Here is a 10,530-nt window from a genome sequence, read left to right as displayed (position 1 = left end):
GGGTGGGGGGTCAAGGGGGTCGCGTGTCGTTCGTAGCCAGCTCCAGGCGGACAGCGGCAAGCAGGAGGTGGCGAGCTACGTCGCGCGCGCGGACACGCATCTGCCAGTAGGCAGAGGTTGAAGACGGCTCTGCCCCTGGTGGGCTGGGCCACCAGGTGGGCTGGCCAGTGCAGCTGGGCCGACTGCAGGTAAGGCCAGGTAGGTTTTCTCCTTCTTTGTTTTTTCGTATTTTGGTCTCTGTTTTCTATTTTTGCAATTTGTTTTTGATTTGGTAAAAACACCAAATCATTTCTATAAATCCTGATATTAATTATGGGCAATAACTAAATTATCTCAGAGGCCCTTAGCTATTTCTAGAATTGTTGGAGCATTTAATAATATTAATAGCAATTAAATGCCCCAATTCAAATATTTTATGACTTAAATTCAATGCCCAACTTGTTCCTTAAAACTGCTCATTATTTTTGGTATGGATCAAAACCATTGTCAAAAATAACAAACATCAAATAAGAGCATTTTGGGTTCTTGAATGCAATTTATTTAAGCTGGACCTATTTGGATTTCAAAGTGCTAGGGTTTTATCACCCCCAATTCAACTTCTAAATAAAATTTAAGCATGATGCACACGTGAAGCTAGCCTAGTGCAAAACCAGAAGCAAGGGATGTGACAACTCACCCCCACTAAAACAAGAATCTCGTCCCGAGATTCAAGACGTGGGGTAAGAAATCAGAGGGGACACAAAGCTAACACGATCTTCATGAACCAACTGCCCTTCTCAGAGATGTTGATCCCCTACATCATATTGATTATGACATCCTTTCCTTCGAGAACTTCATCCAACATGGCGACAAGAGAGCAAGACAACCTCACAAGACTGGATCATCGATCTTAATGAACACAAGATCAGCTCACGGAATAAGACATAGAAACATCCCTTGAGGTGAGTCGCAGAACACACATCAGAGATGATGGATGAGAAACATATGACAAAGGTTCAAATTGGTAGGCAACAATTCGACGCTTAAATAGATGGTGAGGGGGTTTCAAAGTAGTGAGGAGTTAAGTTGCCCACGATACCATAACGGGACACCTTAGGGAAAGGTGACTCGTAGAGCATTTCCCTTAAGTGGCAAAAAGAATTACTTTTGATACAAAGATCATTGAAACTCTTTATACCAGCCTAAGGTAATCACAATCGATCGTTGGAAGGGGTTCGAAAGAATGGCATACTCCGACTAGGATGGATGATGTGGACTACCTTGTTGAAGACAACGCAATGGATGATTTTTAGCTTATCGTCGGAAATGGATGGGACCCATGGTAGGACCACTTTTGAAGATGATCCGGAACAGCAATTACCGAGAGGGCAGCCCATGGAAAATTGGTACAATGGCAATGCAAGCTGGGAACAAAATGCAAATGCTAGGAATGATCCAACCATCATATCTGCCTGAGATACAGATCCGGTTGGTAACGGAATATTCCAGATGTCATTCTTGGAAAAGAATGTTTGCAACACAAACCGATGAGATGACGTTGTGAGATTCTCAAGGAAATGAACTACGGTAGTAATCTCCAAAACATGAGCCGGTTCTACTACATACCTGTGAACATGCTGTCCAAGACAAGCATGACCACATAGTAGTCTTATAATAAAACACTACCGAGTCCAGGTGGGGAACCATCATCGAGGATATCGAGTTCCTTATATAAGTCATATGATTAGCTCTTATGAAGGCGCTTCTTCTCCTTGAACAAATCAATCAGTGGCTTGGCGTGCTAGGAAACACATATGGAATGGAGGCGGCCAACCTATCAAACCATAGAGTACTTCGCACATGCATGACTGACTTGGGATGATTCTAGAGGAAGCAACATTGACTTTCTCGAATTCACGGCGGCAACTTGCATCAAATGCACATGAACTTAGAGGAAGTCACTTCTTTCATCCAAACATATACCTCATGAGCGGAACACGAAGGCAATGCTTACAAAAGTTTCCAACACTAGCTCAATGTTCAACATGAATCATGGAGGAGACAAGATGCTGCTGATGGGCTGAACAGCAACTCATCGTAATTTCCATATCACTGGAATTCCACCATTATGTGAACAATGTGATAGTATTGGTCAGACCAAAAGATGTAATGGTGTATGCTCGAGGGATCAACCACGAGTAAGACAACATTACGGTTATCGTTGGTTCTGATTTGATTTGACGATAGCCCATACTCAAATCAAAGGATTGATAAGACAATAGGTCCAACAACTGATCACAGGGACCAATGGATGAAGATATCATCTTTCTTCAACACACACTACACAAGAATATCCCTTTGGAACGAACTAAGTTAGGCAAGCTTTTATCTTCCAACTCTCCAAGTTGTTGTTCAGCTTAACCATCTAGCTCAGGGGTACCCAACACAGATTCTTGGAGAAGGGGTGGTTACAAGGAACCAACTTGATCACGAGCTCAACATAGCGGTCAGGGAATAGCCTGGTGATACTTCCAAGAGGATATTTAGAAATCACGAACCACCGATATGTTATTAAGCTCGGGAATAATCTTGCTTTCTAGGGCAAGACGATATGATCAAATAAGCGAGGGATTGGCACGATCCTAACTCATTGATCGAAGTGTGCACCAGAAATAAGGACTAGGTAGCACGATCAATCTTAGAATGATGATTCAATAACCAACATGCTAAGAATGAGTTTATTGTCCATTTACTACCAAGAAACGAGTTGCTTGGAGTATTGATTTCAAACATCATAGTTCACTTGTCAGCATTCCGGTTACAACAACACAGGACTGAGGAATGAATAATGATGGAGAGAAGTATCACTGCGTCAAGAGTTCATAAGAGGTGGTGCAATTCTCATGACATTCTTGACATAAGATGGTAATACTTCAGGGTAGAACAGAATCAAAGGCTGGGTTGGCATTTGATCTGCGAAATCAACTACTTTGACCCAATCCAAGAAATGGATAAGGTACCAGAGTTTGTTTCTCCTAGTCCTTCCGGATTAGAATGGCTTGACGGACCACAAGAGTAGTAGGCATCGATTAACGGATGCACGCATGCTCTTGACTATCAATTGATAGACGAGGGTCGAAAGACAACTAAAATGGGACAACTTAAAAGAACATATGATTTTTTGAGTTGTGGATTCATGGACTAGCATGTCGAACGAGTTCAACATATTTCTTCCGGATAACCCATGCAGAAGGGTAGAACTGGCGGAGTCATAATATAGAATCGAGAACTCATCAAGAGCTCTGGTCGTGATCTTTGGTTCAAGAACTTCTGCCATATTGGTTCATGGTACTGGAAGAATGATATACCATGAACCTCGAGGTCTATCACAAGGTTTACTAATGTCCTAAGGAACTAGCAAACACTATCAACATGAGGCAAGTAGGGTGAATCTCGGGTTCAAAACCCAGGAATAGAATGCCTACTAACTAAATGGCATCACGGGATGCTTTCAAGAATAACGGCCAGAATCATCACACTGGGAACGCAAAACATGGTTCGATTACTAGGTGACACTCTAAGACATCTAGGGTCATAATAATAATTCCAACATATATGTCGAGGCAATAGCATACCTCAACTCACAATTACTGTGATTAACCTAGCCTAGAGGAACATCGAAACCAGAGGGAAAGGATTTTGCAAATGCATCAGATTGTTTGGAAACCTGGGACGACTCGGACAGCATAACGGCTGTAAATGCTCAAAAAGTTTTGAGACATCCTGCAAATTGGTGGCATAACCACGCAGAAGCACAATATCAAGGTTCCGAGACCAACTATGAACACACGGAAGTAGTAGGAACTGAACTGAGGCTTAAATCGGTCAATCCTATAAGTCTACAGATTAGTAACACGTGATCCTGATAGATAGACGAGAAGCCTAGTTCTTAATCCCCGTAGAAAAGAAGAGGATGATTCAGATCAGAAGGGCAAAAGGTAAAGGAGAAAAAAGAGCCTTACGTTCCCTTCCACAATCAATTCCCTTATATAACTAAGGCATTTCTATACTCAACTTCGACCAGTTTGGCTTGGTAATCCTACAGGCAGTCAGGCTCTGATACCAAAGCTGTCAGGACCCCGATTCTAAGTCACACCGATCTAGCCTGTAACACCTCATATAACTTTGCGGCCTCACGCACGGTATTCCCACGGGTGTCGCCTTACCATGGCCCGGGACCGTTTGCGCCTTTTGGCTAACGTATATGATAGCGTCGCTACCATCCATATGACAGAGAACCCGGGCCAACATGACTAGTCGTGAACCCAAAATGGCACTAACTTACGGGGACAGACATACATGAATCAACTTCGAGCATGTCGGTCAGCAGCGTGCGAATTCGGGTTGTAGCACTAGGCTAACAGGACTCCTGGAACCCGGGCTGTAGCAGGCTAGGCAGGACTCCAGATGTCACCGCGTGACATTTCTCCGAAGGGACAGACACAGGAACGAACTGAAACACTTGCCGGCCAGTCAAGTGTCCTGAGCAGTAGTGCTGGGCTAGCAGGACTCCGGTGAACCGGGCTGTAGCGGACTACTATGGCTCATGGAAGCACAAGACTACATTTCCTCATAAGAGAGGCTACCAAGGATAAACAACTAGGTTGTCGGATACCACACATACCAAGCATTTCAATCATACACACAATATGCTCAATATGTGCAATACAACATGGCATCACAATAAGACTCTACGACTCACAGTATTTATTCATTAGGCTCTGAGGATCGAGATATTACAAACATGGGTCTCATGACCCCAACATATAGAGCATACAAGCAACAAGCACATGGGGAAGCTTAACATGTCTGAGTACAGACATCTACAAATGAAAAAGGCTGAGAAGCCTGACTATCTACCAGATCTTGCCGAGGGCACAAGATCGTAGCTGAGGTATCAAGCTAAACGTCGAAGTCCACGTGGAACTTCTAGCGAGACTGAAGTCTGTCTGCAAAACATAAATTAAGCAAACGTGAGTACAAATGTACCCAGCAAGACTTACATCAGAACTAACTACATATGCATCGGTATCAACAACGGGGTGGTGGAGTTAACTGAAGAAAGCCAGCTTTGACTCGGTGGCTAACCTGAACTACGACTGCAAGTAACTCTTTTGAGGTGGCGCACACGAGTCCACAAATTCACCATACCAATACACCACTATGGATCTGCTCCCGTCTCCCTGCGAGAACGCCATCCATAGCACTCACACTTATCTTGCGCATTTTAGAGTATCCACTTTCACTTGTCTATGAACTATGCAAGGGGTCCAAGTTTCCATATCCGAGGAATCTGGCTATTCGAATAGATAATGATAACCCTGCAGGGGTGTACTTCTTCACACACGCTCTCGCCACTTACCACCATGTACACGTCGTGTATGTCGGCAACCTTCAAGCGGAAGCCTGGCGAGGGAGTCGACCACGACCTGACTAACCAACAAGTCTCTAGTCCAGGTTTATCGCCTATTTGGGTTCCATCCGCATGGAGATCCGGCCGGGGTGTCGCTCACGGCCCCAAATGCTGTGTACAGGGTTCCCAAGCCCACCATCCGGGTGCCACTTGGTACACCGGGCCACGGTGCCTAGTCTGTCCCAAGCCCACCTGTACCGGGTGCCACTTGGTAGACTACTAACACTACCTACAAACACCAGAAACTAGTTGCAACTCCTGGACAGAGATCGGGTTGATTAATAAGTCGAGAGGGGCACTTAAGCATTCCAATGCGTGGTAGTAGCTGTTCATGGATCACAAACACAGAACTCAGTTCCTAAGGACGGCTGCAATGAGACAACCCACCATGTACTCCTACATGGCCTCTCACCACCACCTTTACCAAATCATGTTCACACACTTAGCTCTCAACAGTAGGACATGTTCACCACATTCCAATTCATCCCCGATGAATCAGACCTGACTCAACTCTAAGCAGTAGCAGGCATGACAAACAAACATGAATGAGTAGGCACATCAGGGCTCAAACAACTCCTACTCATGCTAGTGGGTTTCATCTATTTACTGTGGCAATGACAGGTCATGCAGAGGAAAGGGGTTCAGCTATCGCAGCATCTAACAGTTGAATCGTTGTTGTCCTAATGCAGTAAAAGAGAGCAGGAGCGAGAGAGTGGGATTGTATCAGAATGAACAAGGGGGGTTTTGCTTGCCTGGCACTTCTGAAGATATCATTGGGTCTTCATCAGTGTCAACGATCACAGCGTCGGTACAACGTCTATCGAGAGGGGACAACCACCGGCAACAGAGAAGGAACACAATCAATGCAATGCACAACATGATGCATGATAATGACATGGCAATATGTTGTTGATTGAGCTAATGCAACTAGCAACACAATTTAAATGAAGTTGGTTTGAACCCAAAGTTCAAATTCAAACTCCACATGTGGTTATTTAAATACCATTCATTTGATTTGTCCTAAACACTGGCCTTAAGTTATTCTAACATGCATGAAAATAGCATAAATGGATAGGTTGGATTTTTCTGATAATTTTTCATATATAATTTGTTTGATTTGGAGTTACGGTTGAATTACTATGATTTTTAGAAGTTTAGGCAATTTTTTGGAATTTCCTGTAAAAGAATAAATCCAGAAAAGAGTTATTGCATCAGCACTACGTCATGCTGACCTCAACAGGTCAACAGAACGGGTCCAGGTCAAACCTGACCATTAGGGCCCGCACGTTAGTGTAACAGGGCAGGAACGAAGGCTGACTAGTGGGCCCAGGTCAACGGCCACGTCAGCACGGTCGGCAGTCGCCGGAGCCTGGCCGGCGGCGACCAAAACGATGGCGGCGCGGCTCGGATTTGAGCTTTGGGAGGTGGTTTGGCGCGCTGAGCACACAGGGGAGGAGCTCATCCAAAGGACAGGACGAGAGGCTGCGGGGTGGCCGGGAGCAGCATCGGCGGCGAGTGAGGCGGTGGCCGGAGCTACAGCTCCACGGGCGCGTGGAATGCAGCGCGCTAGCGAGCGGGCTGATGGCCGCATTGGGATCCTGGGAGCTCCCTGAGCACATACCAGTGCTCAGAAGCGAGCGAAACTCGCTCTAGCCATGGCGGCTTCATGGCCGGCGGGCGGAAGCTCTCGGCTCCGACGGAAAACGAGCTAGTGGAGAGGAATGGAGGGGGAGAGCATGGGGGAAGGAGCAGGAGCTCACAAGGAAGGTGGAGAACGGCTCAGCGGGCTAGGGGACGTCCTCGGTGGCGCGAATCGACCGGCGGTGATCCACGGGTCCGAGGAGGAAGAATTGCTCGGGGTCGTCGTCACGGAGCTCCTGGCGGCGCCTGGATTGGTGCAGAGGACGCGGGGGTCGAGGCGGAGCTCGTGGCATAGCTGGATGGGCGTGGGGAGGTCGATGGCAGCGGCGAACGACGGCGGTGCGTCCATGGAGGCTTCCTCCATGGCGGGGAACGAGCGAGGGGGAGAGCGAGGGAGGGAGAGAGGCACGGGGAAAGTGAGGGTGGGGGGTCAAGGGGGTCGCGTGTCGTTCGTAGCCAGCTCCAGGCGAACAGCGGCAAGCAGGAGGTGGCGAGGTACGGCACGCGCGCGGACACGCCTCTACCAGTAGGCAGAGGTTGAAGACGGCTCTGCCCCTGGTGGGCTGGGCCACCAGGTGGGCTGGCCAGTGCAGCTGGGCCGACTACAGGTAAGGCCAGGTAGGTTTTCTCCTTCTCTGTTTTTTTCCTATTTTGGTTTCTGTTTTCTATTTTTGCAATTTGTTTTTGATTTGGTAAAAACACCAAATCATTTCTATAAATCCTGAAATTAATTATGGGCAATAACTGAATTATCTCAGAGGCCCTTAGCTATTTCTAGAATTGTTGGAGCATTTAATAATATTAATAGCAACTAAATGCCCCAATTCAAATATTTTATGACTTAAATTCAATGCCCAACTTGTTCCTTAAAAATGCTCATTATTTTTGGTATGGATCAAAACCACTGTCAAAAATAACAAACATCAAATAAGAGCATTTTGGGTTCTTGAATGCAACTTATTTAAGCTGGACCTATTTGGATTTCAAAGTGCTAGGGTTTTATCACCCCCAACTTTTAAATAAAATTTAAACATGATGCACACGTGAAGCTAGCCTAGTGCAAAACCAGAAGCTAGGGATGTGACAAATATGGGCTCCCAAAAACATTAAGAATTAGCAAATGGGCTGTAAATTATTAGAAATAATGGCAGATGGGATGTATACTATTTTCCACAGATTTGAGGCTTTCCTAAAAAAAGGTTGATGTACAAGCACTGACTGTTAGATGTCCATCCAACGGTCGTCGTGCTTCTTCAATCTCTGTTCTTCCTGCTCCAGCCGCTCAAACAAGCGCCGGCGAGACTGTCTGCTCCCTCCTCCTCGCGGCCGGCTGTGCTGTCGCGCAGGCCTGACCGTCCGACCGTACTCCCATCGCTGGCCTAGCCATCCCTCTACTCACCCACACCTGCTGTTATTCTCCGGCGATGACAGACGAACCAGTAAACCCTCGTACAGTCGTACTCCCCTCCGCGTGGGAAACAATTGCCGAGTCTTCCCTACCTCCGTGCCATCCCCTTCCTAGGCCTCGCCATCGTCCACCGCCCTGGTGCTCTCGGCGCGGCGTGGTCAACGTGGTCAAGGAATGACTTCCATCGAACGTGGACTCTACGTGGAGAGGCTGACAGCTGGGACCACGGCCGCAGCATGGAAGTGCCTCCTTATTACGCGGAAAATAATGATTCCTCCACCTGACAGCTGGGACCCACCGGACGGGCCACAGTATTTCGCGAAAAAAACGTTTCCCCCTGACTGCTGGGACCCACCAGCTACATCTTCGCACGCAAGGAAGTGCGTCTGGGCAAAAAACCGATTCGCCCCCTGACTGCTGGGACCCACCAGCTACGTCTTCGCAGGCAAGGAAGTGCCTGATTGTCGGGACCCACCTGGTCGAAGCGTACGTAGCATTGTCATTCTGGTCGCGAACGTGTACGTACATACTGGTCGATGTAGAGGCGCGCACGTGTCGTTGTAGAGGCGCGCACGTGTCGTAGTAGAGGCGCGCATGTAGCATGTACACGTACGTACAGCGGCCAGGGTGCAAGAAAGAAAATACGGCCACATATGTGTACATATGGGCGGGGTCTCGAATGCCTACTCGCGCATACGTACGTCCAGGGCTCGTGTACATGGCTGGGTCCGAACGGAGAAACAACGTCGTTGTCGTGTTCATGGGCAGACAACGGAATGCGTCGTGTTCATCAGGAGGGCTTGGATGGAACAGGCGATGGAAATGAGGCCTGGTGTACCGCAGAACGGAGGAAACGACCTTGTGTTCGACCGGCCACGTTCAAAACGAGATCATGTTCATCGGGAGGGGTCTGGCATACCGCAAAATAGAGGAAATGAACCTCCTACGGTCGAAACGGGGGTTCTGTTCATCGGGAGGGGTGTGGCGTACCGCAAAACGGACGAAACGGACCTCCTACGGTCGAAACAGGGGTCCTATTCATCGGGAGGGGTGTGGTGTACCGCAAAAAGGAGGAAACGGATTTGTGTTGGAGCTCTACGGTCGAAACGGGGGTCCGTTCATCGGAAGGGGTGTGGCGTATCGCAAAACGGGACTCCACGGGATACTGTTCATCTCCACCGTCGACCCCCTCCAGCCTCCACGAGCTACTGCTCATCCACCGTCGACCTCCTCCAGCCTCCACATGCGACTGTTCATCCACGGGCTCCTATTCATCCAGCCTCCACCGCGCGCTACTCCACCGGCTACTGTTCAACCAGCCCTCTCCACGGGCTCCTGTTCAACCACCCCTCCACGGGCTACTGTTCATCCTTCCCTCCACCGTCTACTATTCATCCTGCCCTCCACGGGGTGGTCCTGTTCATCCAGCCCTCCACGGGGTCCTGTTCATCCAGCCTCAACCGGCTCGATCGATCGGGGTCCTGTTCATCCAGAGGCAACACCACAGGGTCCTGTTCATCCACCCTCACCGGGAACTGTGCATCCAACCCCCCCCCCCCCCCCCCCGCAACACTCACTGTTCATCCAGAGGCAGCATCGATCGGCTTCAGTTAGCAGCAGTAGCGAAGGAATCGCTCGATCGGGTTCAGTTAACAGCCATCGATCGATCGCTCGGGTTCAGTAACGCGTAGCCTGCAGTGCAATCGCTCGGGTTCAGTTAGAGCCCAACGCCTCGCTCGGGTTCAGTTAGAGCCAACGCCTCGCACACACGCGCGTACGTGTACGAGAGAAGCGCGCATCGCTCAGCCCCCAACCTCCCACCGTAACTGGGAACTCCTCGAAATTTTCCTCGCCCTCACTTCTACCACGGTTTTTTTCCATCATGGACGGCCCAAAGAATGTCATGCAGCTGCGTCTCCGGCCCGTCCAGGACGAAAAGCCCATTTTCTGTCATGATTTTTTGTCATAAAAGTAGGAGCCCACCACATCTATGATGATACCGGGTTTTGTCACAATTATCGTCATAGAA

The sequence above is a fragment of the Triticum aestivum genome, chromosome 4A, assembly GCF_018294505.1.
Source record: "Triticum aestivum cultivar Chinese Spring chromosome 4A, IWGSC CS RefSeq v2.1, whole genome shotgun sequence".
Taxonomy (NCBI): domain Eukaryota; kingdom Viridiplantae; phylum Streptophyta; class Magnoliopsida; order Poales; family Poaceae; genus Triticum; species Triticum aestivum.
This window is presented reverse-complemented; position numbering follows the sequence as displayed.